The sequence below is a fragment of the Schistocerca americana genome, chromosome 2 (assembly GCF_021461395.2).
Source record: "Schistocerca americana isolate TAMUIC-IGC-003095 chromosome 2, iqSchAmer2.1, whole genome shotgun sequence".
NCBI classification, from domain to species: domain Eukaryota; kingdom Metazoa; phylum Arthropoda; class Insecta; order Orthoptera; family Acrididae; genus Schistocerca; species Schistocerca americana.
Window position 1 is genome coordinate 38,954,370 of NC_060120.1, and position 27,330 is coordinate 38,981,699.

Here is a 27,330-nt window from a genome sequence, read left to right on the forward strand (position 1 = left end):
GAGGAAGCATTGTCTTTTAGGGGCGAAAAATGAACTGGCACTTGGTGCGGTCGAATACGCGGCCTTTGTGTTCACAGCACGACGCTCTAACTTACTCAGCTATAGAGCTACGCAATGTGGCACGTCTGCAGTCCAATACCCTATCCACCGTCTCATCCACCTTTATTACTGCCCTGGCACTCATTTAAACACATATCTGCTTTCATTCACGTTTGCTTGCCTGATGCTTGGACCCCAAAAACCACAACACAAAGATATCGTAAATGCCGTGAGAATAACCAAGACTCAGCAAACAAAAGTATGTTCGGCTACCGGGAATCGAATCCGGGCCTCGTGGCTGAAAGCCATGTCTCCTAACAGCTTTCCATTCTTTCTGACCGCCAGACAATCAGACTTGCAAGGCAAGCACCATAGTCACTGCCGTTTCTAGTAGTATCTGTGGAACCTGTTCCCACGTAATTTACTTGTTTTCCCGCATGTACGAAATTTGTAGTTTTGGAATATTTAAAATGCATTGTCAGATGTGGGGTTCGAACCCACGCTCCCCTTAGGGAACCAGAGCTTAAATCTGGCGCCTTAGACCGCTCGGCCAATCTGACGCGTGGGCGCAAAATCTCGTCCATCGTCGTTTCTAGGTATATCTGCAGAGCCTGACTGCGAAATTAGCGTGTTTTTTTCTTGTGTGAAGGAATTACGTTGCTTTTAGAGTATTTAAAACGAGTTGTCAGATGTGAGGTTGCACCCCACACTCACTTTCGGGAACCAGAGCTTAAATATGGTGCCTTACACCATTGTTTTCCGTCGCCATCTGTCTTGAGTGGAACGAGCAGAACTGTAGTTATCAATATTCACATTGACGCAGAGAAAACAAAAAACGACAGGAAAGGCCGTTCCCTAGCAACGGCTACGCTGTGCCTTTCGCCCTGAGGGGAAGCTAATGATATGCTCCAGGCGATGATCAAACTAACCAACTTAATATTGTGATACTTAGGCGCTTTCTACTTCTGGATTGGCACACATATGCTGAATCGTCTCTGGATCATCAGTAAGTACGTCACATTAGATATTTGTTTTATCGCCCTGCTGTAAATTAAAGGGCAGTTTTTTCAACGGCTGTCAGTTCTGCTTCTAGTTACGCTACATCGCCCTAGCAGCACCTACACACTGTGTTCAGATGTTCCCGCCCCCGCCCTGGCGTTGAGCGCCTACAGCGCCATCGCCTTCGGCCTCTGATGGCAGGAGGGTAGCCGACACATCACGGCGTGGGTGGGACGCAGCACAAGGCGGTGGTGGTGTAACGGTCAGCATGGTTGCTTCCCAAGCAGTTGATCCGGGTTCGATTCCCGGCCACCGCACGAAACGTACTTTTTTCTTCTGGGGGAGTTCCACGTAACGAAACGCGATCTTCGAAACTGTGAACTGTCGCGGTACGAATAGTTTTCCTTCGCCCCTCGTCTCAGTCCGTGCTGCCAGGGCGCTAGTCTGCGGGTTTCGTTTCTCAGCATCGTGTGTCTCCATGTGTCGACGACTTGTCTCGACTTTGCTCGGCTGACGCGAAAGCTGACGCTTGGAAATGGGCATATATGTAGAAGGCAGGCGCTAGAAACGACTGGGAGAGACCAAAAAACGACAAACACACGACAGAACCTTTCATTTTATTGTGGCCACAGATTCGCCCCTTAGTGTACCGAGAGGCAAGAGTGGCGTCAGCGTGCGCGACCGCATCACTATCGCTAAGCAACAACGAAACCGAAGGAAAAATGCAAAATGAAAGAAGCCAAGAGCACGTCGAGTTCCCAGCCGAGCACGCATCCAAGTACCAACCACGGCCAGCGCATCTTAACGCCGGTGACCAGACGAGAACCGCTGCACTACGCGCGGTATGGCCGTTGGCGACAGTATCGCGCGACGTGTAGACACCTTACTTCTTGTGAAGATCGCTTGTTATTTACCTGGCAGTGTCTCGCTGGAGGAAGCATTGTCTTTTAGGGGCGAAAAATGAACTGGCACTTGGTGCGGTCGAATACGCGGCCTTTGTGTTCACAGCACGACGCTCTAACTTACTCAGCTATAGAGCTACGCAATGTGGCACGTCTGCAGTCCAATACCCTATCCACCGTCTCATCCACCTTTATTACTGCCCTGGCACTCATTTAAACACATATCTGCTTTCATTCACGTTTGCTTGCCTGATGCTTGGACCCCAAAAACCACAACACAAAGATATCGTAAATGCCGTGAGAATAACCAAGACTCAGCAAACAAAAGTATGTTCGGCTACCGGGAATCGAATCCGGGCCTCGTGGCTGAAAGCCATGTCTCCTAACAGCTTTCCATTCTTTCTGACCGCCAGACAATCAGACTTGCAAGGCAAGCACCATAGTCACTGCCGTTTCTAGTAGTATCTGTGGAACCTGTTCCCACGTAATTTACTTGTTTTCCCGCATGTACGAAATTTGTAGTTTTGGAATATTTAAAATGCATTGTCAGATGTGGGGTTCGAACCCACGCTCCCCTTAGGGAACCAGAGCTTAAATCTGGCGCCTTAGACCGCTCGGCCAATCTGACGCGTGGGCGCAAAATCTCGTCCATCGTCGTTTCTAGGTATATCTGCAGAGCCTGACTGCGAAATTAGCGTGTTTTTTTCTTGTGTGAAGGAATTACGTTGCTTTTAGAGTATTTAAAACGAGTTGTCAGATGTGAGGTTGCACCCCACACTCACTTTCGGGAACCAGAGCTTAAATATGGTGCCTTACACCATTGTTTTCCGTCGCCATCTGTCTTGAGTGGAACGAGCAGAACTGTAGTTATCAATATTCACATTGACGCAGAGAAAACAAAAAACGACAGGAAAGGCCGTTCCCTAGCAACGGCTACGCTGTGCCTTTCGCCCTGAGGGGAAGCTAATGATATGCTCTAGGCGATGATCAAACTAACCAACTTAATATTGTGATACTTAGGCGCTTTCTACTTCTGGATTGGCACACATATGCTGAATCGTCTCTGGATCATCAGTAAGTACGTCACATTAGATATTTGTTTTATCGCCCTGCTGTAAATTAAAGGGCAGTTTTTTCAACGGCTGTCAGTTCTGCTTCTAGTTACGCTACATCGCCCTAGCAGCACCTACACACTGTGTTCAGATGTTCCCGCCCCCGCCCTGGCGTTGAGCGCCTACAGCGCCATCGCCTTCGGCCTCTGATGGCAGGAGGGTAGCCGACACATCACGGCGTGGGTGGGACGCAGCACAAGGCGGTGGTGGTGTAACGGTCAGCATGGTTGCTTCCCAAGCAGTTGATCCGGGTTCGATTCCCGGCCACCGCACGAAACGTACTTTTTTCTTCTGGGGGAGTTCCACGTAACGAAACGCGATCTTCGAAACTGTGAACTGTCGCGGTACGAATAGTTTTCCTTCGCCCCTCGTCTCAGTCCGTGCTGCCAGGGCGCTAGTCTGCGGGTTTCGTTTCTCAGCATCGTGTGTCTCCATGTGTCGACTTGTCTCGACTTAGCTCGGCTGACGCGAAATCTGACGCTTGGAAATGGGCATATATGTAGAGGGCAGGCGCTAGAAACGACTGGGAGAGACCAAAAAACGACAAACACACGACAGAACCTTTCATTTTATTGTGGCCACAGATTCGCCCCTTAGTGTACCGAGAGGCAAGAGTGGCGTCAGCGTGCGCGACCGCATCACTATCGCTAAGCAACAACGAAACCGAAGGAAAAATGCAAAATGAAAGAAGCCAAGAGCACGTCGAGTTCCCAGCCGAGCACGCATCCAAGTACCAACCACGGCCAGCGCATCTTAACGCCGGTGACCAGACGAGAACCGCTGCACTACGCGCGGTATGGCCGTTGGCGACAGTATCGCGCGACGTGTAGACACCTTACTTCTTGTGAAGATCGCTTGTTATTTACCTGGCAGTGTCTCGCTGGAGGAAGCATTGTCTTTTAGGGGCGAAAAATGAACTGGCACTTGGTGCGGTCGAATACGCGGCCTTTGTGTTCACAGCACGACGCTCTAACTTACTCAGCTATAGAGCTACGCAATGTGGCACGTCTGCAGTCCAATACCCTATCCACCGTCTCATCCACCTTTATTACTGCCCTGGCACTCATTTAAACACATATCTGCTTTCATTCACGTTTGCTTGCCTGATGCTTGGACCCCAAAAACCACAACACAAAGATATCGTAAATGCCGTGAGAATAACCAAGACTCAGCAAACAAAAGTATGTTCGGCTACCGGGAATCGAATCCGGGCCTCGTGGCTGAAAGCCATGTCTCCTAACAGCTTTCCATTCTTTCTGACCGCCAGACAATCAGACTTGCAAGGCAAGCACCATAGTCACTGCCGTTTCTAGTAGTATCTGTGGAACCTGTTCCCACGTAATTTACTTGTTTTCCCGCATGTACGAAATTTGTAGTTTTGGAATATTTAAAATGCATTGTCAGATGTGGGGTTCGAACCCACGCTCCCCTTAGGGAACCAGAGCTTAAATCTGGCGCCTTAGACCGCTCGGCCAATCTGACGCGTGGGCGCAAAATCTCGTCCATCGTCGTTTCTAGGTATATCTGCAGAGCCTGACTGCGAAATTAGCGTGTTTTTTTCTTGTGTGAAGGAATTACGTTGCTTTTAGAGTATTTAAAACGAGTTGTCAGATGTGAGGTTGCACCCCACACTCACTTTCGGGAACCAGAGCTTAAATATGGTGCCTTACACCATTGTTTTCCGTCGCCATCTGTCTTGAGTGGAACGAGCAGAACTGTAGTTATCAATATTCACATTGACGCAGAGAAAACAAAAAACGACAGGAAAGGCCGTTCCCTAGCAACGGCTACGCTGTGCCTTTCGCCCTGAGGGGAAGCTAATGATATGCTCCAGGCGATGATCAAACTAACCAACTTAATATTGTGATACTTAGGCGCTTTCTACTTCTGGATTGGCACACATATGCTGAATCGTCTCTGGATCATCAGTAAGTACGTCACATTAGATATTTGTTTTATCGCCCTGCTGTAAATTAAAGGGCAGTTTTTTCAACGGCTGTCAGTTCTGCTTCTAGTTACGCTACATCGCCCTAGCAGCACCTACACACTGTGTTCAGATGTTCCCGCCCCCGCCCTGGCGTTGAGCGCCTACAGCGCCATCGCCTTCGGCCTCTGATGGCAGGAGGGTAGCCGACACATCACGGCGTGGGTGGGACGCAGCACAAGGCGGTGGTGGTGTAACGGTCAGCATGGTTGCTTCCCAAGCAGTTGATCCGGGTTCGATTCCCGGCCACCGCACGAAACGTACTTTTTTCTTCTGGGGGAGTTCCACGTAACGAAACGCGATCTTCGAAACTGTGAACTGTCGCGGTACGAATAGTTTTCCTTCGCCCCTCGTCTCAGTCCGTGCTGCCAGGGCGCTAGTCTGCGGGTTTCGTTTCTCAGCATCGTGTGTCTCCATGTGTCGACGACTTGTCTCGACTTTGCTCGGCTGACGCGAAAGCTGACGCTTGGAAATGGGCATATATGTAGAAGGCAGGCGCTAGAAACGACTGGGAGAGACCAAAAAACGACAAACACACGACAGAACCTTTCATTTTATTGTGGCCACAGATTCGCCCCTTAGTGTACCGAGAGGCAAGAGTGGCGTCAGCGTGCGCGACCGCATCACTATCGCTAAGCAACAACGAAACCGAAGGAAAAATGCAAAATGAAAGAAGCCAAGAGCACGTCGAGTTCCCAGCCGAGCACGCATCCAAGTACCAACCACGGCCAGCGCATCTTAACGCCGGTGACCAGACGAGAACCGCTGCACTACGCGCGGTATGGCCGTTGGCGACAGTATCGCGCGACGTGTAGACACCTTACTTCTTGTGAAGATCGCTTGTTATTTACCTGGCAGTGTCTCGCTGGAGGAAGCATTGTCTTTTAGGGGCGAAAAATGAACTGGCACTTGGTGCGGTCGAATACGCGGCCTTTGTGTTCACAGCACGACGCTCTAACTTACTCAGCTATAGAGCTACGCAATGTGGCACGTCTGCAGTCCAATACCCTATCCACCGTCTCATCCACCTTTATTACTGCCCTGGCACTCATTTAAACACATATCTGCTTTCATTCACGTTTGCTTGCCTGATGCTTGGACCCCAAAAACCACAACACAAAGATATCGTAAATGCCGTGAGAATAACCAAGACTCAGCAAACAAAAGTATGTTCGGCTACCGGGAATCGAATCCGGGCCTCGTGGCTGAAAGCCATGTCTCCTAACAGCTTTCCATTCTTTCTGACCGCCAGACAATCAGACTTGCAAGGCAAGCACCATAGTCACTGCCGTTTCTAGTAGTATCTGTGGAACCTGTTCCCACGTAATTTACTTGTTTTCCCGCATGTACGAAATTTGTAGTTTTGGAATATTTAAAATGCATTGTCAGATGTGGGGTTCGAACCCACGCTCCCCTTAGGGAACCAGAGCTTAAATCTGGCGCCTTAGACCGCTCGGCCAATCTGACGCGTGGGCGCAAAATCTCGTCCATCGTCGTTTCTAGGTATATCTGCAGAGCCTGACTGCGAAATTAGCGTGTTTTTTTCTTGTGTGAAGGAATTACGTTGCTTTTAGAGTATTTAAAACGAGTTGTCAGATGTGAGGTTGCACCCCACACTCACTTTCGGGAACCAGAGCTTAAATATGGTGCCTTACACCATTGTTTTCCGTCGCCATCTGTCTTGAGTGGAACGAGCAGAACTGTAGTTATCAATATTCACATTGACGCAGAGAAAACAAAAAACGACAGGAAAGGCCGTTCCCTAGCAACGGCTACGCTGTGCCTTTCGCCCTGAGGGGAAGCTAATGATATGCTCTAGGCGATGATCAAACTAACCAACTTAATATTGTGATACTTAGGCGCTTTCTACTTCTGGATTGGCACACATATGCTGAATCGTCTCTGGATCATCAGTAAGTACGTCACATTAGATATTTGTTTTATCGCCCTGCTGTAAATTAAAGGGCAGTTTTTTCAACGGCTGTCAGTTCTGCTTCTAGTTACGCTACATCGCCCTAGCAGCACCTACACACTGTGTTCAGATGTTCCCGCCCCCGCCCTGGCGTTGAGCGCCTACAGCGCCATCGCCTTCGGCCTCTGATGGCAGGAGGGTAGCCGACACATCACGGCGTGGGTGGGACGCAGCACAAGGCGGTGGTGGTGTAACGGTCAGCATGGTTGCTTCCCAAGCAGTTGATCCGGGTTCGATTCCCGGCCACCGCACGAAACGTACTTTTTTCTTCTGGGGGAGTTCCACGTAACGAAACGCGATCTTCGAAACTGTGAACTGTCGCGGTACGAATAGTTTTCCTTCGCCCCTCGTCTCAGTCCGTGCTGCCAGGGCGCTAGTCTGCGGGTTTCGTTTCTCAGCATCGTGTGTCTCCATGTGTCGACTTGTCTCGACTTAGCTCGGCTGACGCGAAATCTGACGCTTGGAAATGGGCATATATGTAGAGGGCAGGCGCTAGAAACGACTGGGAGAGACCAAAAAACGACAAACACACGACAGAACCTTTCATTTTATTGTGGCCACAGATTCGCCCCTTAGTGTACCGAGAGGCAAGAGTGGCGTCAGCGTGCGCGACCGCATCACTATCGCTAAGCAACAACGAAACCGAAGGAAAAATGCAAAATGAAAGAAGCCAAGAGCACGTCGAGTTCCCAGCCGAGCACGCATCCAAGTACCAACCACGGCCAGCGCATCTTAACGCCGGTGACCAGACGAGAACCGCTGCACTACGCGCGGTATGGCCGTTGGCGACAGTATCGCGCGACGTGTAGACACCTTACTTCTTGTGAAGATCGCTTGTTATTTACCTGGCAGTGTCTCGCTGGAGGAAGCATTGTCTTTTAGGGGCGAAAAATGAACTGGCACTTGGTGCGGTCGAATACGCGGCCTTTGTGTTCACAGCACGACGCTCTAACTTACTCAGCTATAGAGCTACGCAATGTGGCACGTCTGCAGTCCAATACCCTATCCACCGTCTCATCCACCTTTATTACTGCCCTGGCACTCATTTAAACACATATCTGCTTTCATTCACGTTTGCTTGCCTGATGCTTGGACCCCAAAAACCACAACACAAAGATATCGTAAATGCCGTGAGAATAACCAAGACTCAGCAAACAAAAGTATGTTCGGCTACCGGGAATCGAATCCGGGCCTCGTGGCTGAAAGCCATGTCTCCTAACAGCTTTCCATTCTTTCTGACCGCCAGACAATCAGACTTGCAAGGCAAGCACCATAGTCACTGCCGTTTCTAGTAGTATCTGTGGAACCTGTTCCCACGTAATTTACTTGTTTTCCCGCATGTACGAAATTTGTAGTTTTGGAATATTTAAAATGCATTGTCAGATGTGGGGTTCGAACCCACGCTCCCCTTAGGGAACCAGAGCTTAAATCTGGCGCCTTAGACCGCTCGGCCAATCTGACGCGTGGGCGCAAAATCTCGTCCATCGTCGTTTCTAGGTATATCTGCAGAGCCTGACTGCGAAATTAGCGTGTTTTTTTCTTGTGTGAAGGAATTACGTTGCTTTTAGAGTATTTAAAACGAGTTGTCAGATGTGAGGTTGCACCCCACACTCACTTTCGGGAACCAGAGCTTAAATATGGTGCCTTACACCATTGTTTTCCGTCGCCATCTGTCTTGAGTGGAACGAGCAGAACTGTAGTTATCAATATTCACATTGACGCAGAGAAAACAAAAAACGACAGGAAAGGCCGTTCCCTAGCAACGGCTACGCTGTGCCTTTCGCCCTGAGGGGAAGCTAATGATATGCTCTAGGCGATGATCAAACTAACCAACTTAATATTGTGATACTTAGGCGCTTTCTACTTCTGGATTGGCACACATATGCTGAATCGTCTCTGGATCATCAGTAAGTACGTCACATTAGATATTTGTTTTATCGCCCTGCTGTAAATTAAAGGGCAGTTTTTTCAACGGCTGTCAGTTCTGCTTCTAGTTACGCTACATCGCCCTAGCAGCACCTACACACTGTGTTCAGATGTTCCCGCCCCCGCCCTGGCGTTGAGCGCCTACAGCGCCATCGCCTTCGGCCTCTGATGGCAGGAGGGTAGCCGACACATCACGGCGTGGGTGGGACGCAGCACAAGGCGGTGGTGGTGTAACGGTCAGCATGGTTGCTTCCCAAGCAGTTGATCCGGGTTCGATTCCCGGCCACCGCACGAAACGTACTTTTTTCTTCTGGGGGAGTTCCACGTAACGAAACGCGATCTTCGAAACTGTGAACTGTCGCGGTACGAATAGTTTTCCTTCGCCCCTCGTCTCAGTCCGTGCTGCCAGGGCGCTAGTCTGCGGGTTTCGTTTCTCAGCATCGTGTGTCTCCATGTGTCGACTTGTCTCGACTTAGCTCGGCTGACGCGAAATCTGACGCTTGGAAATGGGCATATATGTAGAGGGCAGGCGCTAGAAACGACTGGGAGAGACCAAAAAACGACAAACACACGACAGAACCTTTCATTTTATTGTGGCCACAGATTCGCCCCTTAGTGTACCGAGAGGCAAGAGTGGCGTCAGCGTGCGCGACCGCATCACTATCGCTAAGCAACAACGAAACCGAAGGAAAAATGCAAAATGAAAGAAGCCAAGAGCACGTCGAGTTCCCAGCCGAGCACGCATCCAAGTACCAACCACGGCCAGCGCATCTTAACGCCGGTGACCAGACGAGAACCGCTGCACTACGCGCGGTATGGCCGTTGGCGACAGTATCGCGCGACGTGTAGACACCTTACTTCTTGTGAAGATCGCTTGTTATTTACCTGGCAGTGTCTCGCTGGAGGAAGCATTGTCTTTTAGGGGCGAAAAATGAACTGGCACTTGGTGCGGTCGAATACGCGGCCTTTGTGTTCACAGCACGACGCTCTAACTTACTCAGCTATAGAGCTACGCAATGTGGCACGTCTGCAGTCCAATACCCTATCCACCGTCTCATCCACCTTTATTACTGCCCTGGCACTCATTTAAACACATATCTGCTTTCATTCACGTTTGCTTGCCTGATGCTTGGACCCCAAAAACCACAACACAAAGATATCGTAAATGCCGTGAGAATAACCAAGACTCAGCAAACAAAAGTATGTTCGGCTACCGGGAATCGAATCCGGGCCTCGTGGCTGAAAGCCATGTCTCCTAACAGCTTTCCATTCTTTCTGACCGCCAGACAATCAGACTTGCAAGGCAAGCACCATAGTCACTGCCGTTTCTAGTAGTATCTGTGGAACCTGTTCCCACGTAATTTACTTGTTTTCCCGCATGTACGAAATTTGTAGTTTTGGAATATTTAAAATGCATTGTCAGATGTGGGGTTCGAACCCACGCTCCCCTTAGGGAACCAGAGCTTAAATCTGGCGCCTTAGACCGCTCGGCCAATCTGACGCGTGGGCGCAAAATCTCGTCCATCGTCGTTTCTAGGTATATCTGCAGAGCCTGACTGCGAAATTAGCGTGTTTTTTTCTTGTGTGAAGGAATTACGTTGCTTTTAGAGTATTTAAAACGAGTTGTCAGATGTGAGGTTGCACCCCACACTCACTTTCGGGAACCAGAGCTTAAATATGGTGCCTTACACCATTGTTTTCCGTCGCCATCTGTCTTGAGTGGAACGAGCAGAACTGTAGTTATCAATATTCACATTGACGCAGAGAAAACAAAAAACGACAGGAAAGGCCGTTCCCTAGCAACGGCTACGCTGTGCCTTTCGCCCTGAGGGGAAGCTAATGATATGCTCCAGGCGATGATCAAACTAACCAACTTAATATTGTGATACTTAGGCGCTTTCTACTTCTGGATTGGCACACATATGCTGAATCGTCTCTGGATCATCAGTAAGTACGTCACATTAGATATTTGTTTTATCGCCCTGCTGTAAATTAAAGGGCAGTTTTTTCAACGGCTGTCAGTTCTGCTTCTAGTTACGCTACATCGCCCTAGCAGCACCTACACACTGTGTTCAGATGTTCCCGCCCCCGCCCTGGCGTTGAGCGCCTACAGCGCCATCGCCTTCGGCCTCTGATGGCAGGAGGGTAGCCGACACATCACGGCGTGGGTGGGACGCAGCACAAGGCGGTGGTGGTGTAACGGTCAGCATGGTTGCTTCCCAAGCAGTTGATCCGGGTTCGATTCCCGGCCACCGCACGAAACGTACTTTTTTCTTCTGGGGGAGTTCCACGTAACGAAACGCGATCTTCGAAACTGTGAACTGTCGCGGTACGAATAGTTTTCCTTCGCCCCTCGTCTCAGTCCGTGCTGCCAGGGCGCTAGTCTGCGGGTTTCGTTTCTCAGCATCGTGTGTCTCCATGTGTCGACGACTTGTCTCGACTTTGCTCGGCTGACGCGAAAGCTGACGCTTGGAAATGGGCATATATGTAGAAGGCAGGCGCTAGAAACGACTGGGAGAGACCAAAAAACGACAAACACACGACAGAACCTTTCATTTTATTGTGGCCACAGATTCGCCCCTTAGTGTACCGAGAGGCAAGAGTGGCGTCAGCGTGCGCGACCGCATCACTATCGCTAAGCAACAACGAAACCGAAGGAAAAATGCAAAATGAAAGAAGCCAAGAGCACGTCGAGTTCCCAGCCGAGCACGCATCCAAGTACCAACCACGGCCAGCGCATCTTAACGCCGGTGACCAGACGAGAACCGCTGCACTACGCGCGGTATGGCCGTTGGCGACAGTATCGCGCGACGTGTAGACACCTTACTTCTTGTGAAGATCGCTTGTTATTTACCTGGCAGTGTCTCGCTGGAGGAAGCATTGTCTTTTAGGGGCGAAAAATGAACTGGCACTTGGTGCGGTCGAATACGCGGCCTTTGTGTTCACAGCACGACGCTCTAACTTACTCAGCTATAGAGCTACGCAATGTGGCACGTCTGCAGTCCAATACCCTATCCACCGTCTCATCCACCTTTATTACTGCCCTGGCACTCATTTAAACACATATCTGCTTTCATTCACGTTTGCTTGCCTGATGCTTGGACCCCAAAAACCACAACACAAAGATATCGTAAATGCCGTGAGAATAACCAAGACTCAGCAAACAAAAGTATGTTCGGCTACCGGGAATCGAATCCGGGCCTCGTGGCTGAAAGCCATGTCTCCTAACAGCTTTCCATTCTTTCTGACCGCCAGACAATCAGACTTGCAAGGCAAGCACCATAGTCACTGCCGTTTCTAGTAGTATCTGTGGAACCTGTTCCCACGTAATTTACTTGTTTTCCCGCATGTACGAAATTTGTAGTTTTGGAATATTTAAAATGCATTGTCAGATGTGGGGTTCGAACCCACGCTCCCCTTAGGGAACCAGAGCTTAAATCTGGCGCCTTAGACCGCTCGGCCAATCTGACGCGTGGGCGCAAAATCTCGTCCATCGTCGTTTCTAGGTATATCTGCAGAGCCTGACTGCGAAATTAGCGTGTTTTTTTCTTGTGTGAAGGAATTACGTTGCTTTTAGAGTATTTAAAACGAGTTGTCAGATGTGAGGTTGCACCCCACACTCACTTTCGGGAACCAGAGCTTAAATATGGTGCCTTACACCATTGTTTTCCGTCGCCATCTGTCTTGAGTGGAACGAGCAGAACTGTAGTTATCAATATTCACATTGACGCAGAGAAAACAAAAAACGACAGGAAAGGCCGTTCCCTAGCAACGGCTACGCTGTGCCTTTCGCCCTGAGGGGAAGCTAATGATATGCTCTAGGCGATGATCAAACTAACCAACTTAATATTGTGATACTTAGGCGCTTTCTACTTCTGGATTGGCACACATATGCTGAATCGTCTCTGGATCATCAGTAAGTACGTCACATTAGATATTTGTTTTATCGCCCTGCTGTAAATTAAAGGGCAGTTTTTTCAACGGCTGTCAGTTCTGCTTCTAGTTACGCTACATCGCCCTAGCAGCACCTACACACTGTGTTCAGATGTTCCCGCCCCCGCCCTGGCGTTGAGCGCCTACAGCGCCATCGCCTTCGGCCTCTGATGGCAGGAGGGTAGCCGACACATCACGGCGTGGGTGGGACGCAGCACAAGGCGGTGGTGGTGTAACGGTCAGCATGGTTGCTTCCCAAGCAGTTGATCCGGGTTCGATTCCCGGCCACCGCACGAAACGTACTTTTTTCTTCTGGGGGAGTTCCACGTAACGAAACGCGATCTTCGAAACTGTGAACTGTCGCGGTACGAATAGTTTTCCTTCGCCCCTCGTCTCAGTCCGTGCTGCCAGGGCGCTAGTCTGCGGGTTTCGTTTCTCAGCATCGTGTGTCTCCATGTGTCGACTTGTCTCGACTTTGCTCGGCTGACGCGAAATCTGACGCTTGGAAATGGGCATATATGTAGAGGGCAGGCGCTAGAAACGACTGGGAGAGACCAAAAAACGACAAACACACGACAGAACCTTTCATTTTATTGTGGCCACAGATTCGCCCCTTAGTGTACCGAGAGGCAAGAGTGGCGTCAGCGTGCGCGACCGCATCACTATCGCTAAGCAACAACGAAACCGAAGGAAAAATGCAAAATGAAAGAAGCCAAGAGCACGTCGAGTTCCCAGCCGAGCACGCATCCAAGTACCAACCACGGCCAGCGCATCTTAACGCCGGTGACCAGACGAGAACCGCTGCACTACGCGCGGTATGGCCGTTGGCGACAGTATCGCGCGACGTGTAGACACCTTACTTCTTGTGAAGATCGCTTGTTATTTACCTGGCAGTGTCTCGCTGGAGGAAGCATTGTCTTTTAGGGGCGAAAAATGAACTGGCACTTGGTGCGGTCGAATACGCGGCCTTTGTGTTCACAGCACGACGCTCTAACTTACTCAGCTATAGAGCTACGCAATGTGGCACGTCTGCAGTCCAATACCCTATCCACCGTCTCATCCACCTTTATTACTGCCCTGGCACTCATTTAAACACATATCTGCTTTCATTCACGTTTGCTTGCCTGATGCTTGGACCCCAAAAACCACAACACAAAGATATCGTAAATGCCGTGAGAATAACCAAGACTCAGCAAACAAAAGTATGTTCGGCTACCGGGAATCGAATCCGGGCCTCGTGGCTGAAAGCCATGTCTCCTAACAGCTTTCCATTCTTTCTGACCGCCAGACAATCAGACTTGCAAGGCAAGCACCATAGTCACTGCCGTTTCTAGTAGTATCTGTGGAACCTGTTCCCACGTAATTTACTTGTTTTCCCGCATGTACGAAATTTGTAGTTTTGGAATATTTAAAATGCATTGTCAGATGTGGGGTTCGAACCCACGCTCCCCTTAGGGAACCAGAGCTTAAATCTGGCGCCTTAGACCGCTCGGCCAATCTGACGCGTGGGCGCAAAATCTCGTCCATCGTCGTTTCTAGGTATATCTGCAGAGCCTGACTGCGAAATTAGCGTGTTTTTTTCTTGTGTGAAGGAATTACGTTGCTTTTAGAGTATTTAAAACGAGTTGTCAGATGTGAGGTTGCACCCCACACTCACTTTCGGGAACCAGAGCTTAAATATGGTGCCTTACACCATTGTTTTCCGTCGCCATCTGTCTTGAGTGGAACGAGCAGAACTGTAGTTATCAATATTCACATTGACGCAGAGAAAACAAAAAACGACAGGAAAGGCCGTTCCCTAGCAACGGCTACGCTGTGCCTTTCGCCCTGAGGGGAAGCTAATGATATGCTCTAGGCGATGATCAAACTAACCAACTTAATATTGTGATACTTAGGCGCTTTCTACTTCTGGATTGGCACACATATGCTGAATCGTCTCTGGATCATCAGTAAGTACGTCACATTAGATATTTGTTTTATCGCCCTGCTGTAAATTAAAGGGCAGTTTTTTCAACGGCTGTCAGTTCTGCTTCTAGTTACGCTACATCGCCCTAGCAGCACCTACACACTGTGTTCAGATGTTCCCGCCCCCGCCCTGGCGTTGAGCGCCTACAGCGCCATCGCCTTCGGCCTCTGATGGCAGGAGGGTAGCCGACACATCACGGCGTGGGTGGGACGCAGCACAAGGCGGTGGTGGTGTAACGGTCAGCATGGTTGCTTCCCAAGCAGTTGATCCGGGTTCGATTCCCGGCCACCGCACGAAACGTACTTTTTTCTTCTGGGGGAGTTCCACGTAACGAAACGCGATCTTCGAAACTGTGAACTGTCGCGGTACGAATAGTTTTCCTTCGCCCCTCGTCTCAGTCCGTGCTGCCAGGGCGCTAGTCTGCGGGTTTCGTTTCTCAGCATCGTGTGTCTCCATGTGTCGACTTGTCTCGACTTAGCTCGGCTGACGCGAAATCTGACGCTTGGAAATGGGCATATATGTAGAGGGCAGGCGCTAGAAACGACTGGGAGAGACCAAAAAACGACAAACACACGACAGAACCTTTCATTTTATTGTGGCCACAGATTCGCCCCTTAGTGTACCGAGAGGCAAGAGTGGCGTCAGCGTGCGCGACCGCATCACTATCGCTAAGCAACAACGAAACCGAAGGAAAAATGCAAAATGAAAGAAGCCAAGAGCACGTCGAGTTCCCAGCCGAGCACGCATCCAAGTACCAACCACGGCCAGCGCATCTTAACGCCGGTGACCAGACGAGAACCGCTGCACTACGCGCGGTATGGCCGTTGGCGACAGTATCGCGCGACGTGTAGACACCTTACTTCTTGTGAAGATCGCTTGTTATTTACCTGGCAGTGTCTCGCTGGAGGAAGCATTGTCTTTTAGGGGCGAAAAATGAACTGGCACTTGGTGCGGTCGAATACGCGGCCTTTGTGTTCACAGCACGACGCTCTAACTTACTCAGCTATAGAGCTACGCAATGTGGCACGTCTGCAGTCCAATACCCTATCCACCGTCTCATCCACCTTTATTACTGCCCTGGCACTCATTTAAACACATATCTGCTTTCATTCACGTTTGCTTGCCTGATGCTTGGACCCCAAAAACCACAACACAAAGATATCGTAAATGCCGTGAGAATAACCAAGACTCAGCAAACAAAAGTATGTTCGGCTACCGGGAATCGAATCCGGGCCTCGTGGCTGAAAGCCATGTCTCCTAACAGCTTTCCATTCTTTCTGACCGCCAGACAATCAGACTTGCAAGGCAAGCACCATAGTCACTGCCGTTTCTAGTAGTATCTGTGGAACCTGTTCCCACGTAATTTACTTGTTTTCCCGCATGTACGAAATTTGTAGTTTTGGAATATTTAAAATGCATTGTCAGATGTGGGGTTCGAACCCACGCTCCCCTTAGGGAACCAGAGCTTAAATCTGGCGCCTTAGACCGCTCGGCCAATCTGACGCGTGGGCGCAAAATCTCGTCCATCGTCGTTTCTAGGTATATCTGCAGAGCCTGACTGCGAAATTAGCGTGTTTTTTTCTTGTGTGAAGGAATTACGTTGCTTTTAGAGTATTTAAAACGAGTTGTCAGATGTGAGGTTGCACCCCACACTCACTTTCGGGAACCAGAGCTTAAATATGGTGCCTTACACCATTGTTTTCCGTCGCCATCTGTCTTGAGTGGAACGAGCAGAACTGTAGTTATCAATATTCACATTGACGCAGAGAAAACAAAAAACGACAGGAAAGGCCGTTCCCTAGCAACGGCTACGCTGTGCCTTTCGCCCTGAGGGGAAGCTAATGATATGCTCTAGGCGATGATCAAACTAACCAACTTAATATTGTGATACTTAGGCGCTTTCTACTTCTGGATTGGCACACATATGCTGAATCGTCTCTGGATCATCAGTAAGTACGTCACATTAGATATTTGTTTTATCGCCCTGCTGTAAATTAAAGGGCAGTTTTTTCAACGGCTGTCAGTTCTGCTTCTAGTTACGCTACATCGCCCTAGCAGCACCTACACACTGTGTTCAGATGTTCCCGCCCCCGCCCTGGCGTTGAGCGCCTACAGCGCCATCGCCTTCGGCCTCTGATGGCAGGAGGGTAGCCGACACATCACGGCGTGGGTGGGACGCAGCACAAGGCGGTGGTGGTGTAACGGTCAGCATGGTTGCTTCCCAAGCAGTTGATCCGGGTTCGATTCCCGGCCACCGCACGAAACGTACTTTTTTCTTCTGGGGGAGTTCCACGTAACGAAACGCGATCTTCGAAACTGTGAACTGTCGCGGTACGAATAGTTTTCCTTCGCCCCTCGTCTCAGTCCGTGCTGCCAGGGCGCTAGTCTGCGGGTTTCGTTTCTCAGCATCGTGTGTCTCCATGTGTCGACTTGTCTCGACTTAGCTCGGCTGACGCGAAATCTGACGCTTGGAAATGGGCATATATGTAGAGGGCAGGCGCTAGAAACGACTGGGAGAGACCAAAAAACGACAAACACACGACAGAACCTTTCATTTTATTGTGGCCACAGATTCGCCCCTTAGTGTACCGAGAGGCAAGAGTGGCGTCAGCGTGCGCGACCGCATCACTATCGCTAAGCAACAACGAAACCGAAGGAAAAATGCAAAATGAAAGAAGCCAAGAGCACGTCGAGTTCCCAGCCGAGCACGCATCCAAGTACCAACCACGGCCAGCGCATCTTAACGCCGGTGACCAGACGAGAACCGCTGCACTACGCGCGGTATGGCCGTTGGCGACAGTATCGCGCGACGTGTAGACACCTTACTTCTTGTGAAGATCGCTTGTTATTTACCTGGCAGTGTCTCGCTGGAGGAAGCATTGTCTTTTAGGGGCGAAAAATGAACTGGCACTTGGTGCGGTCGAATACGCGGCCTTTGTGTTCACAGCACGACGCTCTAACTTACTCAGCTATAGAGCTACGCAATGTGGCACGTCTGCAGTCCAATACCCTATCCACCGTCTCATCCACCTTTATTACTGCCCTGGCACTCATTTAAACACATATCTGCTTTCATTCACGTTTGCTTGCCTGATGCTTGGACCCCAAAAACCACAACACAAAGATATCGTAAATGCCGTGAGAATAACCAAGACTCAGCAAACAAAAGTATGTTCGGCTACCGGGAATCGAATCCGGGCCTCGTGGCTGAAAGCCATGTCTCCTAACAGCTTTCCATTCTTTCTGACCGCCAGACAATCAGACTTGCAAGGCAAGCACCATAGTCACTGCCGTTTCTAGTAGTATCTGTGGAACCTGTTCCCACGTAATTTACTTGTTTTCCCGCATGTACGAAATTTGTAGTTTTGGAATATTTAAAATGCATTGTCAGATGTGGGGTTCGAACCCACGCTCCCCTTAGGGAACCAGAGCTTAAATCTGGCGCCTTAGACCGCTCGGCCAATCTGACGCGTGGGCGCAAAATCTCGTCCATCGTCGTTTCTAGGTATATCTGCAGAGCCTGACTGCGAAATTAGCGTGTTTTTTTCTTGTGTGAAGGAATTACGTTGCTTTTAGAGTATTTAAAACGAGTTGTCAGATGTGAGGTTGCACCCCACACTCACTTTCGGGAACCAGAGCTTAAATATGGTGCCTTACACCATTGTTTTCCGTCGCCATCTGTCTTGAGTGGAACGAGCAGAACTGTAGTTATCAATATTCACATTGACGCAGAGAAAACAAAAAACGACAGGAAAGGCCGTTCCCTAGCAACGGCTACGCTGTGCCTTTCGCCCTGAGGGGAAGCTAATGATATGCTCCAGGCGATGATCAAACTAACCAACTTAATATTGTGATACTTAGGCGCTTTCTACTTCTGGATTGGCACACATATGCTGAATCGTCTCTGGATCATCAGTAAGTACGTCACATTAGATATTTGTTTTATCGCCCTGCTGTAAATTAAAGGGCAGTTTTTTCAACGGCTGTCAGTTCTGCTTCTAGTTACGCTACATCGCCCTAGCAGCACCTACACACTGTGTTCAGATGTTCCCGCCCCCGCCCTGGCGTTGAGCGCCTACAGCGCCATCGCCTTCGGCCTCTGATGGCAGGAGGGTAGCCGACACATCACGGCGTGGGTGGGACGCAGCACAAGGCGGTGGTGGTGTAACGGTCAGCATGGTTGCTTCCCAAGCAGTTGATCCGGGTTCGATTCCCGGCCACCGCACGAAACGTACTTTTTTCTTCTGGGGGAGTTCCACGTAACGAAACGCGATCTTCGAAACTGTGAACTGTCGCGGTACGAATAGTTTTCCTTCGCCCCTCGTCTCAGTCCGTGCTGCCAGGGCGCTAGTCTGCGGGTTTCGTTTCTCAGCATCGTGTGTCTCCATGTGTCGACTTGTCTCGACTTAGCTCGGCTGACGCGAAATCTGACGCTTGGAAATGGGCATATATGTAGAGGGCAGGCGCTAGAAACGACTGGGAGAGACCAAAAAACGACAAACACACGACAGAACCTTTCATTTTATTGTGGCCACAGATTCGCCCCTTAGTGTACCGAGAGGCAAGAGTGGCGTCAGCGTGCGCGACCGCATCACTATCGCTAAGCAACAACGAAACCGAAGGAAAAATGCAAAATGAAAGAAGCCAAGAGCACGTCGAGTTCCCAGCCGAGCACGCATCCAAGTACCAACCACGGCCAGCGCATCTTAACGCCGGTGACCAGACGAGAACCGCTGCACTACGCGCGGTATGGCCGTTGGCGACAGTATCGCGCGACGTGTAGACACCTTACTTCTTGTGAAGATCGCTTGTTATTTACCTGGCAGTGTCTCGCTGGAGGAAGCATTGTCTTTTAGGGGCGAAAAATGAACTGGCACTTGGTGCGGTCGAATACGCGGCCTTTGTGTTCACAGCACGACGCTCTAACTTACTCAGCTATAGAGCTACGCAATGTGGCACGTCTGCAGTCCAATACCCTATCCACCGTCTCATCCACCTTTATTACTGCCCTGGCACTCATTTAAACACATATCTGCTTTCATTCACGTTTGCTTGCCTGATGCTTGGACCCCAAAAACCACAACACAAAGATATCGTAAATGCCGTGAGAATAACCAAGACTCAGCAAACAAAAGTATGTTCGGCTACCGGGAATCGAATCCGGGCCTCGTGGCTGAAAGCCATGTCTCCTAACAGCTTTCCATTCTTTCTGACCGCCAGACAATCAGACTTGCAAGGCAAGCACCATAGTCACTGCCGTTTCTAGTAGTATCTGTGGAACCTGTTCCCACGTAATTTACTTGTTTTCCCGCATGTACGAAATTTGTAGTTTTGGAATATTTAAAATGCATTGTCAGATGTGGGGTTCGAACCCACGCTCCCCTTAGGGAACCAGAGCTTAAATCTGGCGCCTTAGACCGCTCGGCCAATCTGACGCGTGGGCGCAAAATCTCGTCCATCGTCGTTTCTAGGTATATCTGCAGAGCCTGACTGCGAAATTAGCGTGTTTTTTTCTTGTGTGAAGGAATTACGTTGCTTTTAGAGTATTTAAAACGAGTTGTCAGATGTGAGGTTGCACCCCACACTCACTTTCGGGAACCAGAGCTTAAATATGGTGCCTTACACCATTGTTTTCCGTCGCCATCTGTCTTGAGTGGAACGAGCAGAACTGTAGTTATCAATATTCACATTGACGCAGAGAAAACAAAAAACGACAGGAAAGGCCGTTCCCTAGCAACGGCTACGCTGTGCCTTTCGCCCTGAGGGGAAGCTAATGATATGCTCCAGGCGATGATCAAACTAACCAACTTAATATTGTGATACTTAGGCGCTTTCTACTTCTGGATTGGCACACATATGCTGAATCGTCTCTGGATCATCAGTAAGTACGTCACATTAGATATTTGTTTTATCGCCCTGCTGTAAATTAAAGGGCAGTTTTTTCAACGGCTGTCAGTTCTGCTTCTAGTTACGCTACATCGCCCTAGCAGCACCTACACACTGTGTTCAGATGTTCCCGCCCCCGCCCTGGCGTTGAGCGCCTACAGCGCCATCGCCTTCGGCCTCTGATGGCAGGAGGGTAGCCGACACATCACGGCGTGGGTGGGACGCAGCACAAGGCGGTGGTGGTGTAACGGTCAGCATGGTTGCTTCCCAAGCAGTTGATCCGGGTTCGATTCCCGGCCACCGCACGAAACGTACTTTTTTCTTCTGGGGGAGTTCCACGTAACGAAACGCGATCTTCGAAACTGTGAACTGTCGCGGTACGAATAGTTTTCCTTCGCCCCTCGTCTCAGTCCGTGCTGCCAGGGCGCTAGTCTGCGGGTTTCGTTTCTCAGCATCGTGTGTCTCCATGTGTCGACTTGTCTCGACTTAGCTCGGCTGACGCGAAAGCTGACGCTTGGAAATGGGCATATATGTAGAGGGCAGGCGCTAGAAACGACTGGGAGAGACCAAAAAACGACAAACACACGACAGAACCTTTCATTTTATTGTGGCCACAGATTCGCCCCTTAGTGTACCGAGAGGCAAGAGTGGCGTCAGCGTGCGCGACCGCATCACTATCGCTAAGCAACAACGAAACCGAAGGAAAAATGCAAAATGAAAGAAGCCAAGAGCACGTCGAGTTCCCAGCCGAGCACGCATCCAAGTACCAACCACGGCCAGCGCATCTTAACGCCGGTGACCAGACGAGAACCGCTGCACTACGCGCGGTATGGCCGTTGGCGACAGTATCGCGCGACGTGTAGACACCTTACTTCTTGTGAAGATCGCTTGTTATTTACCTGGCAGTGTCTCGCTGGAGGAAGCATTGTCTTTTAGGGGCGAAAAATGAACTGGCACTTGGTGCGGTCGAATACGCGGCCTTTGTGTTCACAGCACGACGCTCTAACTTACTCAGCTATAGAGCTACGCAATGTGGCACGTCTGCAGTCCAATACCCTATCCACCGTCTCATCCACCTTTATTACTGCCCTGGCACTCATTTAAACACATATCTGCTTTCACTCACGTTTGCTTGCCTGATGCTTGGACCCCAAAAACCACAACACAAAGATATCGTAAATGCCGTGAGAATAACCAAGACTCAGCAAACAAAAGTATGTTCGGCTACCGGGAATCGAATCCGGGCCTCGTGGCTGAAAGCCATGTCTCCTAACAGCTTTCCATTCTTTCTGACCGCCAGACAATCAGACTTGCAAGGCAAGCACCATAGTCACTGCCGTTTCTAGTAGTATCTGTGGAACCTGTTCCCACGTAATTTACTTGTTTTCCCGCATGTACGAAATTTGTAGTTTTGGAATATTTAAAATGCATTGTCAGATGTGGGGTTCGAACCCACGCTCCCCTTAGGGAACCAGAGCTTAAATCTGGCGCCTTAGACCGCTTTTTTTTTTTTTTTTTTTTTTTTTTTTTTTTTGTTTTTTTTTTTTTTTTTTTTTTAGGGCCTCCCTTCTCCCCTTACAGCCCTCCTTGCGCTCTCCATGAATGCCTTCCTTGGCGAGCTTCTTCAGCTATATTCAAATGAAATCAAAGTCTCCAGATTCACTGGCATCGTACAACAGTACACAAAAGGAATTCAATTTCTTCGGGATTACAAGGAGCTCATTGCTCCGTCTTCTTTGGAATATAAGTGCCAACGAAGATTAGAAATCTTTCTCAAAACCAAGAAGAGAGAAAGAAAAAAAAAAAATAAATAAATAAATAAATAAAATAAAAGGATGTCTCTTCCCTCAAAAAACAAATAATGAGGAATAAGAAAGAAAAGAAAACTTCAGGTTCTTCAAGCGCCATAGGCGAAATGATAACGAAAATAGTAGTCACTGTTGACTTGTACCTGGGAACTTCACCATGGAAATGGTGACAGGAATCGCGGATATACTTTAGAATCACCCAATTCCCTGTTTCTCAAACAGGATTGTTAACATATTGCCAAAATCCCTCTTAATGTGTGGGAACTGGTTTCTTCGCCAATATGCCGTTGCCATATAAGCAGTAAAGGCAGTAATATTGTCTTCTCCGTGTTGGGTCATGACGTAATTGACAAAATGTCCCAGCATCCACATAACAGTATTGTTTTTCGTTTTGGGGTAAAACCGTGTATCAGGCCACAGGAGGATATCAGTCGTATAAAGACTTTCAGTGCTACGTGTGAGCAGCGCCAATCGTTTCCGCACCCAATGCCAGTTGAACTGATGCCCGCAGCAAGTAAACCTGTGCCTCAGAGTGTCTACTAATCCACATTTGAGGCAGTTGTCAGTAGCACTTAAGCCAATGCGGTTGAGTTTTTCGTTGGTTGGAATAAGATTGTGGACAACTTTATACCAGGCGGAAAGCACATCGGAAGAATGAATTTTGAGAGTAATATTGGTCCACACTGCCGTCCAGACGATTCTTGGGTAGTGCATTTCAATTGTATTTGGAGCTTCGTACTTCTGCCACTGAGCAATTAAGAACACTGTCGTGAGACAAGGACTTGTGGAAACACTGTCACCTAAGTAACTCATTTCGAGGTAATAAACACCGACATGTTGCAATTGAAAGTTTAGTTTCCCGATGTCAATTGGCGGTTTCATACATTTTGGGCGAACAATGCGAAACAGCTTCGATGTGATAGTATGGGGCATCGTGGTAATTATCTCAGTTGTTCGTTTTATATAGAGTGCCGTCGCCTTGCGACGGATATCATTGAGTTGCAGGCCCCCAGTTTGCACTGACTTAGACAGTGTGGTATAGGTTAACTTAAAAATATGACCGAGCCACACAAACCTGCTGGACAAACGCATGATCTTATGGGCTTGCATTTTGGGAAGAGGGAACACCTGAGCGACATAATAAGCTTTACAGAGTATGTATGTATTCAAAATCCTGATCTTCTGGAGGATATTTGTCGATCGCCAGGTGTTTTCCACTATAGCTCCCTGTATTCGATTTGCAGTAAGTTTCCAGTTTTTAGCTGCCATACGTAAAGGACACCTATCGATGATGATTCCCAGAGCAACATGTTGTTCGACGATCTGTGCCCACGGTATAGCAAGAGATTCGAAGCCCCGTAAGCTTAGAACCTTACATTTACCCTCACTGAGTTTCGCTCCAGACGCAGTGCTGTAATTATCAATCTCAGCCCGCAATTGGGCCACTTCAGACTCATGACGTAGGATAACAGCAACATCATCGGCGTAAGCCCTCACAGTAAGATTGCTCCCTAAGACAGAAAGGCCAGTTAATGTGATACACAATCTCTTCAGAAATGGCTCGAGCGACAAAACAAAGAGCGACATCGACAAAGGACTGCCTTGCGGTACACCTCGTCGTATACCAACAGCTTGTGTCAGCTGACCGTTAACGGTGATCCTAGCAGTAATGCCTGTTATCATATGCCGAATGACTGCCACAGCTCGTTCTTCGAGTCCAATTCGTTGCAGGATGCGTTCTAAATAGTGATGACTAACGCGGTCAAAAGCTTTGCAAAAGTCAAGAAAAAGGAAAGCACATTTGATGTTGGTTACGGCCGCTACTGAAATAACGTCTCTGTACTCCGCAACCGGAGTCATAATGGATCTCCCTGGAAGGCAAGACTGATGTGAATGAATAACTTTCCCAAGGATGGGGGTCATTCTGCTATTAATCGCTCGGGCAATCGTTTTATAATCAAAGTTCAATAATGTGATTGGACGGAGATTATCAACTCGCTTGTGACCAGTTCTCTTCGGGACTAAAACAATTCTACCCACCTTGAACTCGGCAGGAAGAGGACCACCACTCATGACTTCATTAACAATTTCAGTAAAAGTACCACCAAGGACATTCCAGAATTTGATATAAAATTCCTTGGGCAAACCATCAGGACCAGGCGATTTAAAGGAAGGCGACTTGGAGATCAAGGCTAAAACTTCCTCAGGAGTGAAGTCCGATAAAAAGTCGACATTGTCAGCAGGAGTAATCGCCTTATCAAAAACATTGACCACTGCACTGACAGCAGGTTCATTGACAATTTCACTGGAATACAGTTGTTGGAAATGTTGGTGAATTTCACTAATAATGGCCGCTTGAGTAGAGAGTAATTCCCCATTATCCCTTTCCAAAACATCAATGAAAGCCCTGCGGCGGCGCGAGAAATGCTTAAATAAATGGTACATAGATGTCATTTCGTCGGCTAAAACAGATTTAGGTTTGGATTTAACTTTCAGACCTTCCAATTGTTGACGCTTCAAGCTGACAAGTTTAGCCTTGACACGTTGAATTGATGGAAAGTTAGTGTTGGTCGCAGTGGATGAATCATACAGTTGTCGCAGCACAGTGTAGTAAAACTCAAAGGTCCTCTTGAAGGCGCGTGCTTTCTGAGCACTATAATAAATGAGACTTTTTCGAAGCTTTGGTTTCGCAACAGCGGTCCACCACATCGCTTTAGTCGGATAAAAATGGATGGAACGCAAACAAGTTTCCCACACATGCCTGATAACGTCAAATAACTCAGCGTCCGCCAGATGCGATATGTTTAACATCCACGGGGAACGAAATAATTTGGTAGGCTGTCGATTTAAGTGAACCGTTGCCGTAAAAGCGCAATGGTCGGTAAAACTAGCCGGGATTACGTCAACCGCTAGGAGTCTGTCACTGATACAGTCCGATAGATAAATTCTATCCAGACGGCTGCATGAAGTAACGGTGAAAAAAGTGAATTTAACTAAAGTAGGATACTTCAGTTCCCAAGCATCTTTCAGCTTAATATTCTTAACGAGCTCGTGCAGTTCTTTACAGTAGTTAAAATTAGGGGACTGATCGTTTTTACGTAGAACACAGTTGAAGTCACCTCCTATTATCAGGTTTTGAGGACTGCTCCTCAACAGATACGTAACATCCTCCTTATAAAAACGTGACCGTTCGAATTTGTTGCTGTTGCCTGATGGGGCATATAAATTAACAAGGGTTACATCAAAAATTTTACAGCTCACTCCTCGACCGGAATCTAGAAACTCGATCTCCCCAACTGGAATGCCTTCCCGTAATAAAAGTGCGGTACCTGTACTTTCCTCAGGAGCAACGTTTGATATGGTTTTAAAACCAGAGATGAAGAGATTTAAAACAGTAACTTCCTGCAACAACACAATATCAGCGTCAGATTCGTATAGAAACTGCTGTAGGGCCGCAATTTTGAGATCAGATCGAATCTTATTTATGTTCAGGGAGACGAATTTGTACGCTTGTGCCATTATTACAGTGAGGTACGTAAAGGGTCACTAAACAACACTGGTCGCATTACAAGGGCATAGAGACTTCGGAATGGTCTGCATTGTCGGGAGGATCACGAACAGTCACTTGTGTGTCGTTGGGTTTGTTTTTCTTCCGTACTGCGTTGACGTTCGGTTGAACTTTGGTCCTACTACGTGCTCTGCTAGGGAACACATCGGCAGACGGAGGTGTGGGAGGGTCCTGAGTGACTTCGCAATCCATAACGTGCTGTGACGCCTCAACCATCTGATCTGCGGAAAGAACTGACTCAGAAGGTGGACAAGTTTGTTTGTTGTCACTAGCACGAACTTCGTGTTTGTTTGTAGACGGACTTTGACTTCCGTCAGTTTGTACACAAGTACTGCCTGCCTCGTTATGCTTATCGGAAGCACGCGCTTGTTGTGATTCGGCCTGTGGTGACGTCGCGACTTCAGGCGGCGGGCTCGGCTGTTGTGGTGCCAAAGCTGCCTGTACGTCACTCGGAATGACGTCAATAGCCGCAGCGTCGACAGCTGCGTGCGACGGTTCAGAAAAACTTGAGTCAGTAACCGTAACCGGCATCTCTTTTGGGACGTCGAGTTCTAATTCCTGGAGAGCCTCGTCCGGACTATCATCATCACACGTTCTTCGCCGTTTGTGGCTCAGCAGCTGCACGTCAGATTTGGAGGCAGGCGTATCTGTAACCGGTTTTGAAGGAAAGGGTGGAAAGTCGGCAACAGGCAAACCAGGCTCCGGGGGCAATATTTCACTATCACGAGGGCGGTCGATGTCCGTGATTGGTGGCTCCCTAACAAGATCAGCCAATGTCAACTTTTTACGCTGTTCCAAAGTACTTTTGAGAACAAATACACGTTTAGGGCAGTTCGTACGCAAGTGACCAGTTTCATTACAAATAAAGCATGTGCCTGGTTGCCCACTGTACGTGACATGAACTTTATACCCACAAACAATAAGATGGGAGGGGATATCTTGCTTGACGTGCATTTCGACTGACCGGACGCCACTAAAACACTGTAACCGATGTTGACTAGACCAACGTTCGTTACGGATTTGCTTGACCTCCCCATATTTCGTCAAAATCTCACGTAAATAACAGTTTTCAACTTCCGGCGGCAGGTTGTACACACGGACATTTTTGTATTCTACATCAGCATTGGATATGAGAACAGTACTCACCGAGGCGTCACGATGACGGAACTCAGCTCTGCTACCATGTTTTAACAGAATCCTCTCCAGTAACACAGGGTCTAACAACTTGACGAAGA

The 27,330-nt window shown here is 48.8% G+C and overlaps 22 non-coding genes across 22 annotated transcripts; 11 read left to right on the forward strand and 11 right to left on the reverse strand.

Moving 5' to 3' along the window:
- Nucleotides 1-515: 515 nt before the first annotated feature.
- On the reverse strand, nt 516-599 carry Trnal-uaa. Its single transcript has one exon. It is a non-coding gene; the product is annotated as a tRNA-Leu (tRNA).
- Nucleotides 600-1,283: 684 nt separating this feature from the next.
- On the forward strand, nt 1,284-1,355 carry Trnag-ccc. Its single transcript has one exon. It is a non-coding gene; the product is annotated as a tRNA-Gly (tRNA).
- A 1,129-nt stretch (nt 1,356-2,484) lies between these two features.
- Nucleotides 2,485-2,568, reverse strand: Trnal-uaa. The gene has a single exon. It is a non-coding gene; the product is annotated as a tRNA-Leu (tRNA).
- A 684-nt stretch (nt 2,569-3,252) lies between these two features.
- On the forward strand, nt 3,253-3,324 carry Trnag-ccc. The gene has a single exon. It is a non-coding gene; the product is annotated as a tRNA-Gly (tRNA).
- A 1,126-nt stretch (nt 3,325-4,450) lies between these two features.
- On the reverse strand, nt 4,451-4,534 carry Trnal-uaa. The gene has a single exon. It is a non-coding gene; the product is annotated as a tRNA-Leu (tRNA).
- Nucleotides 4,535-5,218: 684 nt separating this feature from the next.
- On the forward strand, nt 5,219-5,290 carry Trnag-ccc. Its single transcript has one exon. It is a non-coding gene; the product is annotated as a tRNA-Gly (tRNA).
- A 1,129-nt stretch (nt 5,291-6,419) lies between these two features.
- Trnal-uaa lies at nt 6,420-6,503 on the reverse strand. The gene has a single exon. It is a non-coding gene; the product is annotated as a tRNA-Leu (tRNA).
- Nucleotides 6,504-7,187: 684 nt separating this feature from the next.
- On the forward strand, nt 7,188-7,259 carry Trnag-ccc. Its single transcript has one exon. It is a non-coding gene; the product is annotated as a tRNA-Gly (tRNA).
- A 1,126-nt stretch (nt 7,260-8,385) lies between these two features.
- Trnal-uaa lies at nt 8,386-8,469 on the reverse strand. Its single transcript has one exon. It is a non-coding gene; the product is annotated as a tRNA-Leu (tRNA).
- Nucleotides 8,470-9,153: 684 nt separating this feature from the next.
- Nucleotides 9,154-9,225, forward strand: Trnag-ccc. The gene has a single exon. It is a non-coding gene; the product is annotated as a tRNA-Gly (tRNA).
- A 1,126-nt stretch (nt 9,226-10,351) lies between these two features.
- Trnal-uaa lies at nt 10,352-10,435 on the reverse strand. Its single transcript has one exon. It is a non-coding gene; the product is annotated as a tRNA-Leu (tRNA).
- A 684-nt stretch (nt 10,436-11,119) lies between these two features.
- Trnag-ccc lies at nt 11,120-11,191 on the forward strand. The gene has a single exon. It is a non-coding gene; the product is annotated as a tRNA-Gly (tRNA).
- Nucleotides 11,192-12,320: 1,129 nt separating this feature from the next.
- On the reverse strand, nt 12,321-12,404 carry Trnal-uaa. Its single transcript has one exon. It is a non-coding gene; the product is annotated as a tRNA-Leu (tRNA).
- Nucleotides 12,405-13,088: 684 nt separating this feature from the next.
- Trnag-ccc lies at nt 13,089-13,160 on the forward strand. Its single transcript has one exon. It is a non-coding gene; the product is annotated as a tRNA-Gly (tRNA).
- Nucleotides 13,161-14,286: 1,126 nt separating this feature from the next.
- Nucleotides 14,287-14,370, reverse strand: Trnal-uaa. The gene has a single exon. It is a non-coding gene; the product is annotated as a tRNA-Leu (tRNA).
- A 684-nt stretch (nt 14,371-15,054) lies between these two features.
- Trnag-ccc lies at nt 15,055-15,126 on the forward strand. The gene has a single exon. It is a non-coding gene; the product is annotated as a tRNA-Gly (tRNA).
- A 1,126-nt stretch (nt 15,127-16,252) lies between these two features.
- Nucleotides 16,253-16,336, reverse strand: Trnal-uaa. Its single transcript has one exon. It is a non-coding gene; the product is annotated as a tRNA-Leu (tRNA).
- A 684-nt stretch (nt 16,337-17,020) lies between these two features.
- Trnag-ccc lies at nt 17,021-17,092 on the forward strand. The gene has a single exon. It is a non-coding gene; the product is annotated as a tRNA-Gly (tRNA).
- Nucleotides 17,093-18,218: 1,126 nt separating this feature from the next.
- On the reverse strand, nt 18,219-18,302 carry Trnal-uaa. Its single transcript has one exon. It is a non-coding gene; the product is annotated as a tRNA-Leu (tRNA).
- A 684-nt stretch (nt 18,303-18,986) lies between these two features.
- On the forward strand, nt 18,987-19,058 carry Trnag-ccc. Its single transcript has one exon. It is a non-coding gene; the product is annotated as a tRNA-Gly (tRNA).
- Nucleotides 19,059-20,184: 1,126 nt separating this feature from the next.
- Nucleotides 20,185-20,268, reverse strand: Trnal-uaa. The gene has a single exon. It is a non-coding gene; the product is annotated as a tRNA-Leu (tRNA).
- A 684-nt stretch (nt 20,269-20,952) lies between these two features.
- Nucleotides 20,953-21,024, forward strand: Trnag-ccc. The gene has a single exon. It is a non-coding gene; the product is annotated as a tRNA-Gly (tRNA).
- The last annotated feature ends 6,306 nt before the right edge of the window (nt 21,025-27,330 follow it).